The sequence below is a fragment of the Ursus maritimus genome, unplaced genomic scaffold (genome assembly GCF_017311325.1).
Source record: "Ursus maritimus isolate PB19 unplaced genomic scaffold, ASM1731132v1 scaffold_10, whole genome shotgun sequence".
NCBI lineage: Eukaryota > Metazoa > Chordata > Mammalia > Carnivora > Ursidae > Ursus > Ursus maritimus.
In genome coordinates, this window is record NW_024423344.1 from 72036165 (window position 1) to 72062053 (window position 25889).

Here is a 25889-nt window from a genome sequence, read left to right on the forward strand (position 1 = left end):
GGTAAGCTGGAAACATCCACTAGACATCTGAGTAGAAATGTTGACTAAGCAGTTGAATGCAACACTCTGGAATTCAGAGGAAGGGCTCAGGCTAGAGATGGAAATCTGAAGCCATGAGATTAGGTAATGTCATGAGGGGTTTGAGTGTGAATAGAAGACAGTCCTGGGGCTTACCAGCATTTGGAGGTCAGAGCATGAGAGGTGAGATCAGAAAAGCAGACTAAGAAACAAAGGCTAGAACACCAGGTGTTTCCTGGAATCCAAAGGAAAAAACTGTTTCAGAGCTAGATTACACCAAATGTTGATGTTCGAGTCACATGGCAACTGGGAATTAGTCTTCCTATTAATGGCTTTGCAAGCATGGTGAGAATGAAGTCATGATTGAGGAGGATTCAAGAGAAAATGTGAAGAGTTCAGTTGAAGAGAGCAAGTCTGTCCAGACAACATTTTATAGAGATTTGCCTTAATGGGGGTTGGGGGTAGGAGGAAGAGAAGCAGAGAAATATGGGAACTGACTTTAAATGTATTGAGAGGGTTTCCTCTTTCTAAAAATGGAAGAAAAGTGTTTGATAATCATAATGATCCAGTAGAAGTGTAGAAAATTCAGAAAATGGAGAAGTGCTATAGCAGTGCCTCGTGTGGCCAAAGGGAGTGGGTCTGTTGGGCAGGAGGAGAGGCAAACATATGGGTGCAGGGGATTCACCTGTCCTTACAGGAGGCAGGGCAGAGTGTGGAGGATGTGGGGTCAATGTGTCCTATCTGAAAGTTTCTGGAAGACTTCTCTGCTACCTACATTTGTTTTCTCAGGAAAATAGGAAGCAAGGTCTGCTGTGAGTGATGACTAGAAGGAAGATGTTAGAGGTTTGAAGAGAGAGAAGTGAAATGGTAGTTTTAGGGATGTGGAAAGTGAATGGGCCAAGTAAATGGGAGATGAGGTCTGGATAGGATGTAGAATAACATAAACTCTAACACTGAACACTGATCAGAACCAAGGTGGGATATGAGCTTATCAAGAAAAAAGGTAGATGAAGGTATATATGTGTAAGAGAAGGCAAGGGAAGAAAGAGCCATAGCAGAAGGGCAATAGATACCAACAGATGTAATTTGTATAAAAACAAGTGAATACTTAATCAGATACAAGAGCCAAAGGGTTGCCTCATATAGGGACACTGGATTTTAAAATCTGATAGAACAGTTGATTCTTTATATGCATGAATAGACTTGATGAAAACAAACTTTGAAACTATTTAATATTTGAAATAGTAAAAAATAGGATGGGAGAGAAGAAAGTATGCTCATTTATGATAGATAGATAGATAGATAGATAGATAGATAGATAGATAGAGTTATATGTTTAGCTGTTTGAATAAATATTGTACAAATTTATTTGTTTATACTTCATGGTCTTCTTAACACCAAAAAGGATCTGAGATATAAGCAGAATTGTCAACTTTGTAATGAAACATCATCACAATAATGTGTAGTCATACATTTCAGGGAACAGAAGTATCAGCTAGACTAACCCACCTAATTATTAAAACATGGTAATAAAAAATAAGATCTTTTCTTTGTAAAAGACATCCACATTCCATGAACCCAAAAGTTAGAACTGAAAAATAACAGCAGTAAATGCAGATACAAATAGTTTCGTCATCTATCACTTATGAAAACCAGCATTTTGTCAGCCAAATCCTCCTAATTAACATATCAAGACTATTGTTACTATCATCTTTTAACAAGAACATTATACACACGAAGTTCTGTGGATTACCCCACCATCAAACCATAGCCAATTTCCAAGAAATTAAAATTTAAAAATCAGTAAATTTGTTGGGAAATGCTCATGGAGGGTGCTGTGATTTTTGAAAGAACAGAGGTCTTCTGCTCTTAGGAGTCTCGCTTTGGCGCTGACTTCTGGTGCCCTGGTGGGCTCCAGTCTTGGATGGTAGATTCACCACGTTCCTACAGACCTAGGATCCGGTGCCTGTCATGCTTAGACCTGGAGGGAATATTCAGGAATTCTCCTCAGACCTTTCTCATAGACCATGATGAAGAGTAGGTTGCTGAACAGTGACGTGGACCACAATTGTTTTTACTCTGCAGGCGTTCTGAAAAAAGAGCTGATTTAATCTCCGCAACATTCACTATGGTTTATTGTATACCCGGAGCCTTAGTTATAATTTCAAACCAAGAACAAGGTCCTCCTGCGTGTGACATCCAATGAGCCATGAAAGGAACTAAGTACATTCACTGCCCTGGAGAGATTCCAGCAGCTTCTCCGCATGAGATCAGTATATAACAGATGGGACCAGGGTGACTGATTTAATTAGAATATTTTAATAGCAGAATGGAGAACATTGTACAGCTCTATCAGTTAGGAGGAAGGCCATTAAATGCACCAAAGTAATTGTTTCATTGGGAGGATATGTCAAATGAAATATATCTACATGCAATATATATATTTAATTTGAAGGGAATTTCAGATGATGATTATGAAAATGAAGTCATTATATAACGTATGATGGTTATCTAAATCTTTATGAGAAATGAACCTTTAAAGCTCCTCAAATATTTATCTTGTCTTATTAATTGAAGTATCCTGCTGCTTTAAGCTCCCTTTGACCTAGTCACTGTTGTCCTCTAGACTTTAGCATGATACATTAGAAGAGGAAGTGGTTTTTTCAGTCTGTTCAGAAAAATAGACATTTTCAAAATATAAAAGGCAGTTTATAAAATATACAGCATTTATCTAGACTTAGTGAACTCTCTAGAGGAAATAATAACACAAAAATGCAGTTCTTAAGGGAAGATAGCATCCTGCATATGCTCTTGAATGAATTTTACAAAAGCAGAAAGCAAATTAATCTCTTTTAATAATTATTATTTAACCATAAAATACTTGAAGGTTTTTATTGAAAAATTTGCTATTAGCCTCAAATTTATACTAAGGATTAGTGTCTCAAAAAAATGTTATTTGCTAATCCCGAGGGATATTGTATTATATTATCTCCCAAATAGTATCCATAATTTTATTTTGAACAAATCCTATATCTAGTATAATAGAGCAAGTCTCCCTATGATAATGAATGATTGCCGTAACACAAGGCTTAGCAATAAGGCCCTTAATGGAAATTGAATTAATTCAATAGTAGAATTTATGTCAATTAGCCTTAGAATCTGTTGTTCAGTTTCTCATCAAGTAACAATAATAGAAAAAAAATGTCTTTTTTTTTACTGAAACAGGCTCAGTCTTATTCATGTATAGCTGATAGATTTTTTTAAATTTCCTTCACAGATCAACATAATCAAGTAGGTTTAAGGGGAAGATAAAATGAGATTATCTATCTATCTATCATCTATCTATCTATCTATCATCTATCTATCATCTATCTATCATCTATCTATCATCTATCATCTATCTATACGTATCTAAAAGCCATTTTCTTTTGAAATAAAAAAGGAATGATACATATTTTACATAGTAAAAAATTTCATGCATTATCTTCTGAAATAATAAATTTAATTAATACATTTCTTTTTTAAGTAACTAGTATACACATTCATCACCTATCACTGAAGGTATAATGGTAAATGCTTAGTATTAAATTCTAGAGAGAAGTGAGAATAACAGAGGTAAGGAGAAAACTGTAGACTCTGACTGTAGCAGCTTGGAGAGATCTTTGCTACGAGAATCCAGAAAGTATCATAGAGTCAAAGATGCTATGGGGAGCTTGATCAGAAAGTTACTAAGCTGGCAATAGTTTTTCTTCAGACCCAAAACTCAAATGAACTACAAAACCTCTCTTACTGCCCCAGCACAAATTAAATTCCAAATGAGACGAAACTCAGTAAGCTATGCCAGTGGCACACTTCTCAGTTAAAGAAACTGGCAGCTGGTCCATTGTTCCACAGAGAGCTTGTTGAAGGAGCATGTATGCTCCCACGTTATTGTTGTGCACAAATTGTCTCAGTAGCTAGGAGTAACAGGCTTAGCTAGCATTATATGAATCAGCTAGAATTATATAAATATATACTAATCTTTTTTTTTTTTTGAAGATTTTATTTATTTATTTGACAGAGATAGGGACAGCCAGCGAGAGAGGGAACACAGGCAGGGAGAGTGGGAGAGGAAGAAGCAGGCTCATAGCAGAGGAGCCTGATGCGGGGCTCGATCCCAGAATGCCGGGATCACGCCCTGAGCCGAAGGCAGACGCTTAACCGCTGTGCCACCCAGGCGCCCCTATACTAATCTTTTTTGAACCTTGAACATTAGCAGATGGTAAAAGTCAAGAGTTCTCTGCAGTTTGTACTGATGTCAATTTTTTCACAGCTAACAATTTAGGACAAGAACAGTGTCCATGCAATTGAGTATCAGAAAATAAACCAAAGCGAGATGTGGTGAGGAGAGAATTGAATATCACCTGGGCGTGATGCCCTAAGATTTGCATCAATTTTTACACGAGCAGGACCAAAGATTAACCAGAATCACTTTATCTGTTACCTGTGTTTTGATGTATAAATATTTTATTCAGTTATTCATTTAATAAACCACATGTGATTCCAAAAGTATGTTTTAGCCATTTTCAAGGTAAGATTTTGCTTTTTTTAAAAAAAAAAATAGTCCTGGTTTAAAAAGCCCTGTCCAGTATTATTAAAGAGCCATTGACAATTACAGTCTAATACTCTGGTTATCAAGAATGGTCAGGGGTGCCTGGGCGGCTCAGTCAGTTAAGCATCTGCCTCCAGCTCAGGTCACGATCCTGGAGTCTCAGGATCGAGCCCCACGTTGGGCTCCCTGCTCAGTGGAGAGTCTGCTTCTCCCTCTTCCCCTGCTCCTTCTCTCTCTCTCTCTCAAATAAATAAAATCTTTTTTTTTTTTTAAAGAATGATCAGAAAAGACAGGTGCATCTTATGACATGTGACTTTATTCTCACCCAGTCCAAAACGAGTCTACTCTGCTTCACACCCACAGGGTGCCAAGGTATGGGTCTTCACTTTCCACTTCTGTCTCACCCAGTGCTTTCCTTACCTCTGAAAAGTTCTTCCCCAAGATGTACGTACATGTAGCAATCCTAAGTCTAAAGGGTACAATATAAAAAGCCTTGTCTTTATTTTTTCCCCTCATCACAAATGCAAAGATTTAGAGTCAAACTTTATAAGGCATGCCAAAGATATAAAAACAATTGGGTCATTTCTTAATGCCCTTCTTAGGACTGATTCTGTGCTAATGCAATAATAAACTACTAAAACAGAAGTCTCTCCGTATTAAAATCACTTTTCCATTTTCCCTCTATAAAGTATAACAAATGGAATAGTTATTTATATTACCAATAACTGAATTAGTTCCAGCCTTCTGAGATTATCTGTAAATATTTACAGAGTTAGTGAAGGAATGAAGCCAACCAACTATTCTGCACCTATGTGAAAATGATGCTAATATCTGGTCAAGAAAGCCGAAGCTTCAGGCTATGATTATTGAGGAACAGGTATTAGTTTCATCCTGATATATCTTGTCTCTCCTTCTGCCTCTTTTGGAATTAATATGTTGTGTTCTGACCTGTCCTAGGTGAAATTAACTAGAATGTATTAAACTTAGGCCTGTTAACATACACTCGTTAATATATTAATCTTATAAAAAAATGTCTGGAGACTTAATACCATATGTGCAGAGTGTTTTTTAAAATGAATGAACCCTTTTAACTATATACTGAGACAAGATGTAAATTTAAAAAAAAAGTAAATTGAAAAGTGTCATTAGATGTTAAAATAATTAATATTCAAATGAGAAGATATATTTAATTAAAAGCTCTAAATCTGGAAAAATGAGAGATTATAGCAGTTTATAGCTATGTTCAAAGACTTCAAAGAAAGTAAGTTCTTGAGTGCATTACATTTGGCTACTAAATCATTTAACTAATTGTATATTTGCAGCACACATTGTAATTACTAGGTAATATCTTATTGGTTCTATGTCAGTAATGAGGGCATTTAGGCCAATAGTTCAAGAAGTTGTCAATTGCCAATTCTGATGAAATTGTAAGTGGTCTCTTAATGAGTACTCCAGATATATTGATTCATATCCTAGCAATTGGTGTCTAGTGTCCTGGTTACTGGAGATTTAACAATACAATTCAGAAATTGCAAAATTATCATATTGAGATTCTCCTTTCTGAGAGGGAAAATATCTCTTCAACATAGTTATGACGTGATTAATGTTTGATTCAGGTAAGTGAATTTCTTATTAAATTGAATATAGTTCAATGCATGCAACCAGGTATAAAGGATTTTCTCCATTTGTTGGTTAAAAATTCTGGCTCTCCAATTAAGAAGATTAAACATGATCCTCATTTAGCCAGTGTGAATGTGAATGCTAAAAGTATCTAAATAACTCAATATTCTGAAAGTATATTTTTAATGATCCTACATTGTTGAATCCTACCATTGAATGAGAAGAAGAGTAATTTGCAAGAGTGGGCAGTGAGTGGCAATGGTAAAATCAATGGTATTGTAAATAGCCAGTTGGTGAAGTCATGCAGGCCATTGATAAGATACAGTAGGGTAACTGACCACTAATGGTCACAGGGGTGTTTCCTCCATCATTGGATAGTGGAAGAGCTTTGAGGTTACTTACACATGTACTTTGTTAGTACTAGTAATGATGATACTAGTAATACTATTATTACTATTACTATTAATACCACTATTACTAGAGGTAATACATACTAGTGATGATGATAATAATACCACTAATAGCTAATGTTTTAGAGTGATTACTATGTGCAAGGTAGCATTCCTATCATTTTACGTATGTTTTCTCTATGATTATCTCCACTAATCTTATGAGGTAGTATTTTGAGGAAACTGAGGTACAGAGGAAGTGGTTGGTTTTCAAGATCCCAGAATTAGAGAATGATAAAGCTAAGGGAGTTGATGTAGACAATGTGATGTCTTTTTATATACACACACACACACACACACACACACACACAATCATACACATTGCCAAATTATCTCTCTTTAAATGTCTGTTATCTCTGTGACATTTTAAAATCTAGATGTAATGTTAACCAGAAAAGATCAGACACCAACTATTAAGAAATCATTGATATTCCACTGCAAATGTGATAAATGATGCATTTTATTAAAGGCAAAGTGTCAAAAATAAAGGCAAAGTATCAACATTGCGTAGAAAGAATTTTAAACATGAAATATTTAATTAATGATTTTTAAGATACTTCTGATAATTCATAACATTTTAATGGAAATGAGTAATTAAATGCTGAAAAGAGTACAAATCCTCAACTATCTTCTCTTGACTCTTCTTAGAGGTGAGGGATTGGAGCTCTGTGTTGGAACCGTACTTTCACAAGTGACAATTCAATATGTATTTCTGTTTTGTTTTTTTTTAAAGATTTTATTTATTTATTCGACAGAGATAGAGACAGCCAGCAAGAGAGGGAACACAAGCAGGGGGAGTGGGAGTGGAAGAAGCAGGCCCCTAGCGGAGGAGCCTGATGTGGGGCTCGATCCCAGAATGCTGGGATCATGCCCTGAGCCAAAGCCAGACGCTTAACGACTGCGCCACCCAGGCCCCCCTGTTTGTTTCAATACTGTGTGTTATGTCTTAAGCTGGGAGGAAAAAAACATAAAATCGTATTACACAGACACATGCTATATTAGTTTAATATTGTGACTAAAAAAATATGTTGAATTTAGTGGATTAAACAATATATATTTATTCTCTCATAATCTGTAGGTGGAAATCCAAAAATCAAGGTGTCAGCAGAGCTGTGCTCCTTCTGGGGGCTCTAGGGGAGACTTCATTTTCTTGCCTTTCCAGCATCTATATGCTACGTGTAAGCCTGGTCTCTTGGCCCCTCTTCCATCTTCAAAGATGGTAGCATAGAATCTTAAATCTCTGTCTCTCTGTGTCACCTCTGCTTCCTCTGTCACAGAAGGACATATGACAGGACACTTATGATTGCATTGGGTTCTCTTGGATAATCCAGGACCATCTCCCCCCTCTCAGGATCCATTTCGAATTTAATGACATCTGCAAAGTCCCTTTTGTCGTGTAAGATAACATAGTCACAGGTTCTGGGGATTACTAGGTGGATATTTGGGGGGCATCATTCTGTCGACCACATATAGGTAGAAAGATAATAACAAGTGTAAATTAGCCTAGACCTTAAAGCCCATGAACATGTCCTTTCATCGCTAAGTGCACTAAATTTTAGCAGTTAGCCTAGAATGTCTCTTTGCCTTATCACTGTGAAGTAGATGGGAATTTGGAGAAGTTCTCTCATTTAGGATCCCATTGTGAATGTTTTCAAATAATACCTTTAAGTGGTGAGAACCTATTTTAAAAAGCAGAATACGACGTGCTCCGTCCTGCTTGTTTGACAAGTCATCATCAAACTACTCTGTATATGCGAGACCAAAGGGCCAACCACTGTTCTCTGGAAGGGGCCACCGAGGGCCTGAAGGTGTGTTGAGCTGAAGGTTTCTACTGGGTGGGCCTGGGCGCTGGGTGGGGCTCGGAGGCTATGGGAGTAGCCCCCCCGCCTTGCAAGCTGGCACCTACCCCGAGGAGCCTTGTCTGTTTACACTAGCACTTATCATTTCTTTTTTTTTTTTAAAGATTTTATTTTATTTATTCTATGTGCTTCTGGCTTACAAAAATATGGGAAAGCCCTCACTCAAACTAACAATCTAACCGTGTTAGTCTTAGTGCTTCAGTCTTAGTTCTCTGCCTCACATTTTAAAGTATTTGTCAACTATGTGTCTTAACACGGTGTACGATGTCTTTCAGGATCCACTGCTTCCCGAATCTGCTACTCATCTCTCTTCCACAGCCTTTCTCTTCCATACTCTGGCATTTCTGATGTAAGTGAGTTTGAGAAATGCTGTTACAGAAAAGTTTTCTTCTCTCAAAACAAAACAAAACAAAACACATAAGCATGTTGTAGCCTGACGTTCATAGTATTTTCAAAAACGAGCATTTATTTAAAAGTAACCATTGGGATTCCATGTGCATAGAGCAGGCATTTCTAGCTCAAGCTGATCAGAGTCTGAGTACGAAGTCCCATATTTAAGACTTACTGTGTGCCTTTTAGAAACATTATGTTATCTTATTTGATCCTCTTAACAACTCTGTAATGAACTAGGTCTCAACTTTCTTAAATCTTATTTAATAGTATTGCAGTGGGTAAATACCCACTAATACTAATTATTAATACTAACTAATGCTTAACTTCAAAATTAATTATCTTTCCACTACAGTCCACCCTAGGATCATTTAGCTTAACCCATTAATTTACACAAGAGAAACCTGAGGAGCTGAGTCTTTAAGTAACTTGCCCTTTCCTACGTAATTGACATGCTAAATTTACACAGAATATTAACCCAAGGAGAAATTTCACTTGAAGGACCAGTAGAAAAAGAACATATGATTAAGCACAGATGGTACCTGGCTCACCTAATATGTCTATGACTTTTCTTCAGTTGTTTTTAACTCTATTCAAATATGGAAGTATTCTAAGCTGAAAGTGGCAAATTTTCCAAAATCCTTTCTGAAGACATGTAGCCCTCCATTTCCTGAGCCTAGACCAGCCCAGGGTTACTGGTTTCCTGCTTGTGGATGCAGGTGGATTTTTTTTTTTTCTTTTTGTTGTTGTTCTTTTGTTTTGTTTTGTTTTGGGACTGTAGCTAGAATTTTATGATAAACAGCTCTTCTTGACATTAGTGAGAAACATGAAGCAGTTCATTCTACAATAGCGTAAAGCTCTAGCCTGTTATTATTTCAGGGGTTCTTAACCTGGGCCCCCCTAAACACTAAGAGAGTTGTGGATAGACTTTTGGGGATTTATAAACTTGGATGAGAAAAAAGCACAGCTTTATTTTTACTGTCCTTTAACTGAAATTTAGCATTTCATTTGATGTTAAATGTAAGCAATAAAACACAGTAGTCCAAGCAATTCTAGGTGACTTTATCTACAATAGAAATTAGACATTTTCATGTTATATTCAAGTTATTGATGATATCAAAAAACACTGTGTATACTCACCACTACTTTGAAATTACAAAAGTTAATAAATTGTTAATATGTTAGCTTCATTTCAATAAATTGCTTTTCTTCGTACTCTCATGCTTATTATGTTATATATTTAAAAATGTTAGAGATCCTTGGGCTCTTTTCATAATTTGGCTATTGTGGATAATGCTGCTATAAACATTGGGGTTCATGTATCCTTTTGAATCAGTATTTTTGTATCCTTTGGTTAAATACCCAGTAGTGCAATTGCTGGATCATAGGGTAGTTCTATTTTTAACTTTTGGGGGAAACTCCATACTCTTTTCTAGAGTGGCTGCACCAGTTTGTATTCCTACCAACAGTGTAAGACGGTTCCTCTTTCTCCACATCCTGGCCAACACCTGTTTCCTGTGTTGTTATTTTTAGCCATTCTGACTAGTATGAGGTGACATCTCATTGAGGGTTTGATTTGTATTTCCTTGATGATGAGTGATTTGAGCATCTTTTCATGTGTCTGTTGGTGATCTGTATGTCTTCTTTGGAAAAAAGTCTATTCATGTCTTCTGCCCATTTTTTAACTGGATTATTTGTTTTTTGGGTGTTCAGTTTTATAAGTTCTTTATATATTTTGGATTCTAACACTTTTTTTTTTAAACAGGAGAAAACAAATATAATTTCTTTTTTTATTTTTCTTTTTAAATTTAAATTCAATTAATTAACATATAATGTGTTATTGGTTTCAGAGGTAGAGGTCATCAGTCTTATATAATACTCAGTTCTTATTACATCACATGCCCTCCTTAATGTCCATCACCCAGTGACCCATTCCTCCACTCCTCTTCCCTCCCCTCCAGCAAACCTCAGTTTGTTTCCAATGATTAAGGGTCTCTTATGGTTCGTCTTCCTCTCTGATTTTGTCTTGTTTTATTTTTTCTTCTCTTCCCTATTATCCTCTGTTTTGTTTCTTAAATTTCCACATATGGGGGAGATCATATGATAATTATCTTTCTCTGATTGAATTATTTCACTTAGCATAATACCCTCTAGTTCCATCCACATCATTGAAAATGGCAAGATTTCATTTTTGGATGGGTAATATTCTTTTGTATATATATATATATATATATATATGACTTCTTCTTAATCCATTCATCTGCCAATGGACATCTGGGTTCTTTCTATAGTTTATCTATTGTGGACATTGTTGCTATAAACATTGGGGTGAGGGTGCCCCTTCAAATCACTATGTTTGTATATTTCGGGCAAATACCCAGTACTGCAATCCTGATCCACTGGCTGGGTAGCTCTATTTTCAACTTTTTGAGGAACCTCCATACTGTTTTCCAGAGTGGCTGTACCAGATTGCATTCCCACCAGCAATGTAAGAGGGTTCCCCTTTCTCTGCATCCTTGCCAGCATCTGTTGTTTCCTGACTTGTTCATTTTAGCCATTCTCACTGGTGTGAAATGGTATCTCATTGTGGTTTTGATTTGTATTTCCCTGATGCTGAGTGATGTTGAGCATTTTTTCATGTGTCTGCTGGCCATTTGTATGTCTTCTTTGGAGAAATGTCTGTTAATGTCTTCTGTCCATTTCTTGATTGGATTATTCTTTGGGTGTTGAGTTTGATAAGTTCTTTATAGATTTTAGATACTAGCCCTTCTGATAAGACATTTGCAAATATCTTCTCCCATTCTGTTGGTTATCTTTTGATTTTGTTGACTGGAAGAATACATATTGTTAAAATGTCTATGCTACCTAGACCTATCTATACATTCAATGCAATCCCTATCAAAATACCAACATCAACGTTTTTCACAGAGCTGAAACAAATAATCCTAAAATTTGTATGGAACCAGAAAAGACCCCGAATAGCCAAAGGAATGTTGAAAAAGAAAACCAAAGCTGGTAGCATCACAATTCTAGACTTCAAGCTCTATTACAAATCTGTAATCATCAAGACAGTGGGGTACTGGCACAAAAACAGACACATAGATCAATGGAACAGAATAGAGAACCCAGAAATGGACCCTAAACGCTATAGTTAACTAATCTTCAACAAAGCAGGAAAGAATATCCAGTGGAAAAAAAAGATAGTCTCTTCAACAAATGGAGTTGGTAAAATTGGACAACCACATGCAGAAGAATGAAATTGGACCATTTCCTTGCACCATACACAAAAATGGACTCAAATGAATGAAAGCCCTAAAAGTGAGATAAGAATCCAACAAAATCCTGGAGGAGAACACAGGCAGCAATCTCTTCAAACTTGGCTGCAGCAACTTCTTGCTAGACATGTCTCCAAAGGCAAAAGAAACAAAGGCAAATATGAAGTATTAAGACTTTATCAAGGCTTCTAACCATTTAACAGATATTTCATTTGCAAATATCTTCGCCCATTCCATAGATTGCCTTTTAGTTCTGTTGATTGTTTCCTTCAGTGTACAGAAGGTTTTTATTTTGATGGAGTCCCAATAATTTATTTTTGTTTTTGTTTCCCTTGCCTCAGAAGATATATCAAGGAAAAAGTTGCTATGACTGATATAAAAGAAGTCACTGCCTGTGTTCTCTTCTATGATTTTTATGGTTTCAAGTCTCACATTTAGGTCTTTCATCACTTTGGAATTTATTTTTGTGTATGGTGTAAGAAAGTAGTCAAGTTTCATTCTTTTGAATATAGCTGTCCAGTTTTCCCAATACCATTTGTTGAACAGACTTTTTCCCATTGCATGCTAAGTAAAATAGGTCAGTCAGAGAGAGACAAATACTATATGATTTCACTCATATGTAGAATTTAAGAAACAAAACAAATGAACATGGGGGGGAAAGAGAGGCAAGTCAAGAAATGGACTCTTAATTATAGAGAACAAACTGATGGTTACTGAAGGGGAGATGGCAGGGGGCTGGGCTAAATGCGTGATGAGTATTAGGGAGTGGACTTGTTGTGAGGAGCACTGGGTGTTGTATGTAAGTGATGAATTGCTAAACTCTACACCTGAAACTAATATTGCACTGTATGTTAACTAGCTAGAATTTAAATAAAAACCTGGGGGGAAAAATGTTAGAGATCCTTGAACTTCACTGGATTTCCAAAGGGATCTATGGCTCAAAAATTACTAAAATAAAATGCTAGGAATTATCCATACATATTTCTCTTTTCCGGACTTAGTAAGAATGAACCTAAAGTGTGATCAGTACCTTTGAATTGCCCAACATCTCCCTTAACAGTTGGATAGAAAACTGAAATATGACTTGTTATCTCTTCCTCTTCCTTTTCTCAATGAGAACTGAGCTCAAGCAACCATTAGCAATTCATTCATCACAATATAGGGGAGGCGTATAGTTAAGTATTTGTATGTATGACGTCTTTATTTATTTATTTATTGAGAAGCCACAGAACTCAACTTCCATTTTATTGTCTACAAGACAATAAATATTATAATCCATCTGCTCACAATGTGCATAATTTCTCCAAATGTCTAGGTTTTCTAGTGTTCCGCACAGCTAATGGTTTTGTGCACTACAACGTCCTAAATCTCGCAGTTTTCTTTCCCTGGTAGCATTACTTTGGTTCAAGAAACACTGGTGCCATAGAACTAAAGCCCCAAATCCCAGAACAGAATGGAGATGAACTTTGTAGTCAGAAAGAGTCAAGTTAGGGAGCTCAGTGTTAAAGACAGGATGACAGCCCATGGATGCAGCATCCTCCGGGATCACGCAGGACTGGGGAAGGAATCTCCAGAGCTTTACCTAAAACTGGAGGTTTCAAATAAAATAATTAACTGATACTTCATTTTTTTTCTTAAATTGAACATAAGAGTTCCATGAACTAGGCTGATGTCAAATAAGTAGAATTTGGCTGCAAATGAGATTTGTTATAAAATCAGCATTTTTTATTACATCATATTGACAATTATAACTTTTAGTCCAGCAAGTGTCCCTAGTGGTATTTTATTATCTGGTTTTATCAGATATATTGAGCTTCTTGGATTTAACTCCCATTCAGGCCCATTAACTCTATTTTGGATTAGGGTCACAGATGCACCCCAATCAAGGCTATTTATCTCATTAACTTTACCACAAGTCCCAAAGAATATTTAGTAGAGGAGTCTGATTAGATAGGTATGGCTCCATTATCACTATCAGAAACTTAACTTGTCATTTATGAGTAAAATTAATATTCTTTTCTTAAGACCCCTCTCTGAGAGTTTATATGAGATCTCTCGAGAGGTCTAAAGTACAGAATGAATCATTAAAAGTGGAAACAGAAACGAATGAGTTGTACACTTAAAATAAATTCAGGTGATAAAGTGTATCTTATTTGTATTTTACTATAATTAACAATAATAAGTAAAAATAAAATAAATAAAATAAAATAAAATAAAATAAAATAAAATAAAACAAAATAGTGGAAGCAGAAAGAGCTGTTCGTTTCTATTCAAATTTGCTCCATTGAAGACATGAAACTTTGGTCTGAATTTGCCAATCTAAACACTATTTCCCAATTAAAATTTGAAACTTTGTGAAGGCTAATGTGATACTATATATCATCTGCTCCGAGCAATGCCTATTTCTGTAAGCATGTCCAAAAAATATTTAGCTGGCGCTTGGGACATTTTATAAAATTAAAATTTGAAATAGGTAAAATGGGACTTTATTTTCATTGACTAAATTTAAAATAATCCAAAAATGGCAAAGAAAACCTAAATCATCCCAACTCAAATACATGATTTAAATGTGGATATTTCAAGATGAAACTTGGTCAATTTATGATTCTTTCCATTTCAGATTTTCTTCCATTCTTCCTTAGCTTCTCTAAGTATCTACAAATAATGGTATTGTCAGGGCATCAGAATATGTGTCTGTCCCAGTATCATCTTCTGTCCATGACAACACTTGCTAAGTAACTCAATTAGCCAGGTGTTGGATGCCTACCATGGAATCTGGTCCTGATGCTAAGGACCCTGCCATGACTTCTGGGCGTAAGTCCAGGCACTTAGATATTTTGCTTACTTCATCCAAGACCAGGTTCTTCCCCTCTATAATCACTCTCAGCTCTCTCCTTTTCCCCACCTGATAGTTCCAGTTATTGATTCTTCATGACAAAATACTCCAAATTTAATGGCATAAAACAACTATTTTATTATATTTTTGGATTCTGAGAACAAGGAATTCAGAAAAAGGCCCAGCAGGGACAGCTTGTTTCTATTCTGAGCTATTTTGGGCTTCATCTGGAATATATGAAGTCTGGAGACTTGAATCATCTAAAGACTTTTCTTTTACTCACATGTCTGAAAGTCGATGCTGGCTGTTGGTTGCAACCTCAGCTGGGCCTGTTGGCCTGACACCTACATGTAGCTTCTCTTGGCTGCTTGGTCTTCCTCACAGCATAGATGGCTGGGTTCCAAGAACAAAAACATTGAAGAGAAACAGGCAGAAGTTGTTTGCCTTTTATTACTTAGCATTGGAATCCCATCATGTCACTTCTACTGTTTGTAAGCCCACCAGCTTCAAGAAGAAACACAGACCCTTCTTCTTGATGGTAGGCCTGTCAGAGTCACATAGCAAAAACAGCATGTGGAAAGAGAGTACTTGTTGCAGTCATATTTGGAAAACAGCATCTGCCACACCCCCCTCTTAGGGGACTTGATTCCTTCTCTACGCAGGTCAAGATTATCAGAATTTTCTGAAGCTACCTTCAAGTCCATAGCCTTATCTATTCTACTGGTTTGGCACCATAATGTGGAGCTCCTCTACAAGGTTTTCATACCCATGGGCTACAGGTGAAGCATATGGAAGACTTCTCCTCTACTCTCAGATTTCCCTTAAACATATATAGGCCCAGCCATTCCCACTGGACAGATCCAACGGATGGCAGTGTTGGGCTTCTTCTCAGGTACCATCAGGCTGTAAAGACTAGTCACTTCTACAGCTTTCTTCTCCCTTCTAATCTATTGAGACCTTCATCTATCTGCCTGGGAAGAGGACTTACTGTATCTGCATATTGTCTTTCCTACTCTAATACCCATTATTTACATTTCTCTGTGTTGTACATGTTTAAATTATTTTTTGAAATATCCAAATCATTTTTCTTTCTTCCAATTCCACATTTATATAAATCAAAAGTATATTCAAGTTATGCCTCAGCTTTGAATTTTAAAAGCTGTTTTGGAAGTCAAAATCAATTATCCGATTATTAGTTTATATTCTGTTCTTTGTGTCTTTCCTCTCAAGGCAATAACTCAGTATTATTTTAATGGTGGAGGAACAACAAGGTAAAACAGAACTAGGAAAGAGAAAAACAGTCAATTGAATAATATTTCAAAATGCTATCCTGCTACATTTGCAGAAAAACCATTAACTATTATATTTTCAATTGTATTTGGTAATGAATAAGCTTCCTAATATAAATATAAATAATATTTATTATGACTAAATCATTCTAAAATATATTAATCTAATCCAAGAGATATGAAAAATATATTTATATTTATATTAAATATAAATAACATCCTTTATTTTTTTTAATTGTTCAAGATGTAATGAAATGATCTCTGTTTTCTGTAAATATTCAGTTTATGCCAGATTCCAGGGAAACCCAAAAATAGGGCTCTTTGCTCTATCTCATCTTTTTTAAAAAAAATTTATTTATTGAATTATTTGAGAGAGAGAGTGAGGAAGAACATGAGTGGCAACAGGGGTCGGGGGAGGGCAGAGACAAGGATTTCAAGCAGACTCTGCACTGGGTATAGGGCCCAACACTGGGCACGATCTCTTTACACATAAGATCATGACCTGAGCCAAAGCAAGACTTGGATACTCAACTGACTGAGCCACCCAGGTGCCCCACTCCCTCATCCTTTTATATTCTAATTTGATGCAACTTCTATCTGTTGTGTTAATATATGTCCCATTTTTAAGTTCAACTAATACATATAATTCATGGTTTGCTAATCAGATGGATTTATACAAAAAAATAAATGTCAATTAGTTATCAAGTCCTCATGGTCAAAAATTATGAGAGTTACTGTGGTCTTGCTGTTGATCCTTCTGCCTTCCTCTAAAATACTGGCATATGTAAGATTAGATGATGTGCTCCGGTGAAGTATCTATGATTATTTTACTTAAATAGGCTATTAAATATGGAGAAGGTAGTTATAGATACAGACTCAGAAACATTCTTAGTCTAACTAGAAACTGAAGACTTCTCAGAAGATCAGTCTTCAAAACAGAGGAGATATATTCTCAAACATGCTCCATTATGACTTGTGGTTTCTGCTTCTGCATGTAAGGAGCTTGGAAGTAACTACTCCATCCTAACAACAAATAAAAAGCTGAACAGACTGGAAAACCAACAACTCTTCTTGAATCCATAAAAAAGGAAGAATACAGGACAAACCACTACTCCTAAGACTAGAAAGACAGATGAAAAAGGGGGTCAGAGCTTCTGTGAGCCTCAAAATAAGCCTGTCATATAAACTATGGAATTTGGGTGACTAGTGTATTAATGTAGGTTGATTGTAACAAATGTATCACTCTGGTGGGGATGTTGAGAATGAGGCCCTGTGCATGTGTGGGGGAAATCTCTGTACCTTCACCTGGGTTTTGCTTAACTAGAACTAAAACTAGAACCTAAAACTACTCTAAAGATAAAGTCTTAATAAAAATTTTAAAAAGTCTACTCTATTAATATAAAGTAAAAAAAAAATACTATCAAGGAAGACAAATATAGCTAAAAATTTTCTGCAATAAAATTAGGTATTTCTTTAATTTTTAATTAGACTCTGAGTAACTCCAACATGCTCACACCACGTATGAAGAGAGAGAAGATGAGAACAGAGAAATTAAAATAAGTACAAAAACAAACAACAATAGCAACAAAACTAAATTAGTAATTGAGGGAAGGGAAGATATATACTCACCTTTTCACTTTTCTAAAATAACAGTTCTCAAAGTTTTCATACCCTTGGGATCCCCTAGATATATTCATTGTAACAGTCAAACTATTTTCATAATAATACCAAGATGTTAGTTGTCTTTCTTATGGTGTTTGTACTGATGTTGCAAAAGCAATTTGGGTAAAACTGCTGGTTTCTTAGCATGAATCATGGGAATAGCACCAAAATACTAGTAGTCATTGTATTGATTGCCAGGAACTTGTAAGGAAGACAAAACAAAACAAATAACCAATTATTTGAGAATGTCCAAGATGAAACATAAAAGTTATTCCTTTCATTTAATTCTAACTCCCTAGTAATGACATGTAATGAGATGGAAACTCTCATGAAGCGCTATTGCTACATAACAGAGGTCAATGACTGTATCCGGGCTCCTATACTTTTGAGTTGCAAGCTAAACTAACTGTTTTGTTTTGTTTTTTTTCCCCATAAAGCAGCATTTTTACTTGGAAGGAAGACTGACAGAACAACTATGTTATTCAGAACTGAGTATTTGGTGGACATTTTCTTGATAGTGAACAAAGAAATCAAAGCTGTTGCTTTAAGAAAAACATCTGATAATACTTGTTGCCAATGATGAAATTCGAGATTTCAAATGAAAATTAAACATTTGGAAAGCTTGTATCCACCACTATGAGACTGGTGTATCTAATTCTTAAGTACTTTTCTGATGATTGCGGGTGAAATTAATTAACGTGATATTTAATACTGTATATTGGAATGTCAACATTTGAAGGATCAGCATTACTCAATAAAACAATACTTTCCAAATGATCTGTGCATGATGTTACATAATCATTTGTGGTTAAAAGATTCATTCAAAGTGGAAAATAGACCAATGAATTTGAATGTAACAGTGCAAAAAATGATTTTTTCTGTTTCCACATTTCAACTTCTATTTAAATGTGGCCCCTTTGCAAATTCTGGTATAGTGTTTAAGAAGAATACCCCCACTTATCTGAAAAAGGCTATTTATATCATCCCCACTGTTTCCAGCCACATATCTCTGTGAGGCTGGATTTTGTTCATATACTCTAATCTAAATAGTTTATGGTAACACAAAGAATATAGAGGCAGGTATAATAATCAAGATATCTTAGGAGAGACATTTAATAGATTTCCAAAAGTGAAAAGTAATGTTCTCATTAATTTTTAGTTTTAGTAAATATATTTTTTGTAAAACCAACTAATTGCTTTTTAAAAAGATTTAATTAATAAATATTTGAAATTTTTCTCACACTCAACTTTTAACTATCAGTGGATATAACCCACATAAACAAAAGCTCTCAGCTCCTCAAAAGTTTTTAACCATACAAAGGGATATTGAGACAAAATTTTTAAAAAATTGCAAACTACTTCTCCAAATAATTTCCAAAGAGTTCAGTATTGTGTATTTGCTGGGCAGATTGCTGTCATATCTGATCAAAACGTCACTGCTACCTCCTGAATATTGTTTTCATCCTTATCTCTCTTTTTACAATTCTGATTTTTCTCCTGTTCCCCTATTACTCCTTTCTCATCTGTTCCAAATATTTTTAAATGTTGGTGTTTCCTAAGTCTTACTCCTAGTCACATACCATTTCTCCTCTAACTTCTCCCTGGGCAATAGTTGGGTGGACCACCCATCTGCCATGGATCTTCCTGTACATTCTTAACAGGCATATCAAGAGTGTAAAGCTTTGACCACTCTTTCCTTGGGCAATTTCTTTGGGTTGTGTTTTCAGTGAATGACTCTAAGGGCTGAGGTGAAATCTCCCTTGAAACAAAGAGCAAACCCACTTCTCTTCCTGTAGAAACAATAGATTTCTCAAGCTATGTGTTCCTCTTCTGCAATGCAACCTACTGCATGTGCAACTGTCCATCATGGACCACTTGTGTCATCCTGTGGGATCTGAATGGCATAGCAAGCTGACAGAAATGGATGTGAAGCTGGCTACTGCTGCTTGTTTCTTATCAGGGAGCCCTGTGTCTTCTGCTAGCACCTATGAAACTGTGGCAAGCAAACTTATTGACTTGCAACTAGAATAAAACCCTAGACCTTGTACATTTCTTAAGACTGACCTCTTTCTCACCTATGGTTTCCTCTTAAAATTCAGAAATAACAATTACTACAAAATGTATGACTTTAGCCTGGATTACTGTCCCAGTTACAGACTGCCTACTAGGACAATATGAAAAAGGCACAGTTCATGCTCTATGGGCCCAAAGTCTAATTATTTAGGGTAATTAATTTATTTAGTGGTTATAAGTTCCCTGAATTTGTATCCCTGAGATCTTGGCATATAGATCTTCTGTATTCTTTGCAGACCTAAGTTTGGTATCAGGTTATAGCTACACTTCAGTAGGTCCTCACTAAGAGTTAGTTATCAATGATAATATTTCTTTCTTTGGTGCCCTAGTATCACCTAAGAATTCCCCAGCAATAATTCAAAAATAAATTACTTCCCCAGATCCCACACTTTCTTGATTTGTTTTCTTTTCTTCCACCATTTTCAGAAGTATAATTAATTTAGCCTGAGAGGTTTTTTACAAGTTGCTGCCCTAGCCCATGGCCTTTCCAACAATGCACCTCTGAGAGCATCTGGAAACTTAGTTGAGCAGAGAAGTATAGCCAGGCCTTCTGTTCAAACGCACAAACTGCGACACATTGGCTCCCAGAGTGCACTCTCTCCTCACTGTTGGTGTGACCATGGCCCTAAGCCAAACCTTGCTGTGGACACATTACCCCTTAATGAGGAAGGAAAAATATCCCTCATAATTCCTTTCTAGCTTCAGTTTCAGGATCCCAATTATTAACAATATTTTTCCATAGCAAAAAATAAAATGATGTAAGCTTTAATATCATAATTCAGACTTTGGTATTGCCTCAGGAGGGCTTCAACAGGGCATTTGTATAGGTCACAGGAAACTCCCAGGGCAGCTACACAAAGCTAAAGGTTGGTTTGAAGTGATGACAAAATACTATCAATGAGGAGTCCTTCCAGATCAATGAGGTCACTTGTTTTCTTACTGTATATTCCTACGGAACCAAGTTTAGGTCCTGCAAACCAGGATTCTCATAGCCCATATGACATCTATACATTGTTTGCATAGTTTCTATGAATTCATCCTTTGTTTTCTACCTCTGCCAATTGTGATTAGTTAATAATAATCTTCAGGATGAGACATAGCCCAGAATTTGAAAGCAATCCTTGATTTTGATATGACATTGACTGAGTCCTTTGTAATTACTCATCAGAAAAACATAGATCCAGCTATTATTCTAACTTTAACCTTTGTTTGAAATAAGATAGAGAGAAAAACACATATAAAACATACATACATAAAATAGAAATGTGTTCATAAAGTACATATAATCCCATGTCATTGAAACAAAATTTATCATTTTCTTATTCCTTCAGAACATTTTACATGATTTCTATGTTATTCTTAAAATTGTTATTTGGCATTTCATTTGGATGTCGATTTTTCTCATGTTGTTAATAAATTTTTGTAAAAATGAGAATTTACAAGAAATATAAATAACATTCACCTGTTACATTTTAGAAGGTGTCAAAGTGTAAATAATGTGAGGTTTGCATTATACTTCAATCTCTTAGACATTTAATTCCTGTCTCTGGGAGAAAGCATTTCTGAGATCCGCCACAGAACTGTCTTAATGTGCATCACTCGTTGGGCTCTGGAACTCTTCTTTGCTGGTGGGAATACAAAATGGTGCAGCCACTTGGGAAAATAGTTCAGTGGTTTCTTAATATATTCCTATCATGCAATCCAGCAATCATACTCCTTGGTACTTATCTAAAGGAGTTGAAAACTTATGTCTAGAGAAAAACCTGGAATGAACATTGATAGTAGTTTTATTTATAATGGCCAAAACTTGGAAGCAATCAAGATGTCCATCAGTAGATGAATGAATAAACAGTGGTCCAACTAGACAATGGAATATTATTCAGCATTAAAAAGAAATGAGCTGTCATGCCATGAAAAGGCATGTAGAGAACTTTAAATGAATACTACTAAGGGAAAGAAGCCAATATGAAAAGGCTACATATGGTATGATTCTAACTATATGACATTCTGGAAAAGGCAAAATTATGGAGACAGTAAAAAGATCAGTGGTTGCCAGGGGTCGGATTGGGGGAATCAATAGGCAGAGTACAGAGGCTTTTTAGGGCAATGAAAATACTCTATATTTAGATACCATAATGATGGCGACACGTCATTACACATTGCCAAAACCCATAGATGTACAACACCGAGAGTGAACCCTAATGTAAACTATGGACTTTGAGTAATTATGAGGTGTCAATATTGGCTCATCAATGGTTCTCAGTGCACCATTCTGGTGAGGGATGTTGAGGATGGGGGAAGTTATGCAATTGTGGAGCAGACAGGATGTGGGAAATCTCTGTAAGTTGTAATTTTGCTGTGGATCTTAAACTGCTCTAAAAAAACAAAGTCTTAAACATTTACTTTTCCATTTGTATAGAGAATAAGATAGATAGAAAAGCACATATAAAACATACATACATAAAGTACATAAAATAGAAATGTGTACATAAAAATACAGGTGTCTGTCTTAAGCCTGAAGAAGCCAAAAACAGAAAGCCGACTGGATGAGCCACAAAGTTAAGGCGATAAGAAAGGTAGCAGCAGAAGAAACAAGCACTTCATGGGACAAGGACTTTTCTATTTTTATTTGGGACAGGTGGCCTCTACGGCAGGTAATTTTGCTATCACTATCTTGACAAAAACCTGACGAAGAGTAGCTACCTCCCGGGGCAAGGTGATCCCAAATGTCTTACCCTGGACAGGGCTGAGGGAAGGTAGGAAGCGAAGGGGCCCTCAGCAAGCACACAGTGTCAGCAAGGAAAGAGCACTGAGAAAGGCACGCAGGGGCCTGCAGAAACAAAGGGCAGCGGTGAACGGGGATGCCCTCAAGGTCCAAAGTAGATCTTTCTCTCTTCCTTTGAATTCCCTCCCCCACTACTCTAGCCTTGAGGTAGAGGCAGTGGAAATGGGGGTAAAAAAGGAAAAGGAAAGGAAAGATGGCGGCTGCTCCCTTTCCTCATCGCTTGTCCAGCTCCAGGGTGGTCTCAGAAGGGATAGGACAGAGGTATCTGATGGATGACAAGTTACAATTTTAATTGAGACCAGATTGGAATTAAAATGACCAGAAAGCTACTGGATTTTCCCACGATCCTCCTAAAGGTCAGGGAAGGGCAAATTGATAAAATACATTTTAGGGCAACAATGGTGGTAGAAAATAAAACTTTATAGTCTGAGTTCAGCCCATCCTAAAAGCTAGTTGCTCTTTTTTGTTCAGGGTTTTTTTAAAACTTCCACAAGAAATTCTAGCAAAATCAAAGCACTCTCCAGACCCTCTCCTTTTTGCATGAAGAATTACATTAATTCAATAAATCCCCACTGCTGCTTTTAATAACTATTGCTCTTGAAGGTTTAAAGAAAAGGTGCAAGTGGGAGAAAGTATAGCACTTCCTCTTAATGTACACTAGACCTTCTGATTAGTTTGCAGTGATTTTCTGTCAGTGTTTTAAATACTTGGGAAGGTAGTTCATGATTTTCATACTTGGATACATTATGATACTCCCCTACTCAAACTTGTTCTGATGGGTTTTTGAGGCAAATTTCATGAGTGTCAAATAAAGCAAATCATGGGGAGCACTAGTTAAATCATGATACCCATGATACCATAAAATTCTTTGGCCACACAAAATAGCATATTTAGACATGTGCTTTCCTGTCTCTATTGATTTCTTGGACACAGCTGGGTTCTAACCTTACAGAAATGTACTGTGGGACAGCCCATATGGGGTAGCATTTGATAAACAAAAGGAACAAAAAGTGTTGGGAAGGGAGAGCTCTTTCGGAGCTCCGTGCACCTGCAGGCATGGACCAGCTCTCCTGTGCCCAGGGCCCGCTTGAGAAGCCTGCTGCTTGCCACGAACCTGCTTCCGACCCTCTGAGCCTTGTTGTCTTGCCAACCATGGAAGCTGACATTTTTCTTCTTATTTGCTTTTGCATTTAGAAAAGGTTCTGGAAGGAACACCTGAGGGACAGGCAGCAGAGCAGATCTAGTGGAAAGAAGGGAAAAGAAAAGCCACAAAAAACAAAGACTGCTCTCCCAACCAAAAACACAAAGTAAACAAACAAAAAAATACCAAATAAAAAGAGGAAGGAAGCTTTTGGGAACAATGGGAATGTCTCTCTCATGTTGATTTAAGAGAATTATTTTAAATAGATTGTCTCTAACGGAGAGAAAATTGGGGCTGGAGAAGGGTATTGAATGTCTCTCTTTATCCAGTTCTTAAAATAAAATAGACTAGCAGTCTCTATAATTTTTGATATAGGCACTAAATAATTTTATTACATCTGTATTTACAAAGCGCTGTAATATAAGACACATGAATGGCTTTAATAAGTAGGTGACTATAAAATAAATACATATGATACATATAGAACCTACATGCCTATATAAATAATACAATATATATGTGTATATATAGATAGACATGTGTGTGTGTATATAATAACCTTTATATACGTGTGTGCATATATACTGCCTAGACACCATCCACATATAGAGATGCATATATTTAACCTCCTTCAACTGAACATTTGCATTCCATTTTGTATTAATTTTTATCAAATTATATTTTAAATGTGTGTTGTTACTTTAAAAACACTAAAAACGTTCTATTTTTATAATACACGTAACTCGTACTAGAGGACCGACCTTGAAAATTTTGAATTCCTCTTATATAAAACGTATTCAGCATTTGGAAGTTAGGAAATCCTGTGATTTTTCAATGAGTTCCAGTTGTGCTCTAGTGAAAGTCCTGCCTTCAGGGGGATCCCTACTCTCTTTTCCCAGAGATGTTATCAGGCTTATGTAACCACCTTGCAGATTACTGCTCTAGGTAAAGCAATTCTTTTCAAAGAGATGCAATTCAAAGACACATTTCTGTCCTGCTTAGGATAACCGCGTGAAGTCAACGTGGGATAAATTGTTCCAGTTTACAAGTACCTGTCTTTGTGTTGGGGAGAAGGCATGCTGGGCGCGCTAGCTGTAAATGCAGTTCTTAGCACTGCAGACTCAGAAGAAGGCAGCAATCCTCCAGATTGGCCCAGGAGCCTGGAATCATTCAAGTGGGGCTGATAACAGGTGGAAGAAAAAAACAGATGTGGGATCAGATTTAAAAAACTGGTGGAGAGAAAACACACGCATTGAGAAGAAAATTGAGCAGATACAATAAAAAGCAGAAGTAATAGCTCATTATCAGACCACCGAGGAAGAGGGACAATGGCTTCAGATTCCCAGGGCTGGCTGTCATCTCTCATAGTCTTGCCAAAGAGTGTTCCGTCTGCCGCAAGAGATGACAGGGCACAAAGGCCGTCACCGTCTTTTAGGGAGACCACAGCATTCAGTGCCAGATGAAGGAGATCACCACCGGGGAGACAGTCCAAACTGGGTGTGTCCCCTGCAAGGGTTACTCCAAGCTCTGGGTCTGATCACAGCTTAGCCAACAAGGGTAATAACGCAGCTAAGGCTGTGATGGGAAGTTGTTTCAACGGGCTTGAAGACACAATGTCCCTTAACAACCTTCAGCCTCTGTTTCCTCATTTGTTGAATGAATACCCTAACAGTCATACTCAAAGTGTCCAGAGTAACATGCAACTGTCACCTATTTTTAATATTTCTTCTGGTCTTCTCATTGATAGAGACATCCACATACTGCAGCCTTCTGCGCTGGGCATGTGGGAGTTGTTCTTGTGGCCTCGCTGCATAAGGAGGGTTTTGAAGGGAACTGTATCGCCAAGATCTTGGTTTTAAGAAGCAACATCTGTATCTTTGAGAAGTGGCAGCAAATGCCAT

The 25889-nt window shown here is 36.6% G+C and overlaps 1 pseudogene; it reads right to left on the reverse strand.

Annotated features, from left to right (window-relative positions):
• LOC103657632 overlaps nt 1–25889 on the reverse strand; it is a 27904-nt pseudogene extending 2015 nt beyond the window's left edge.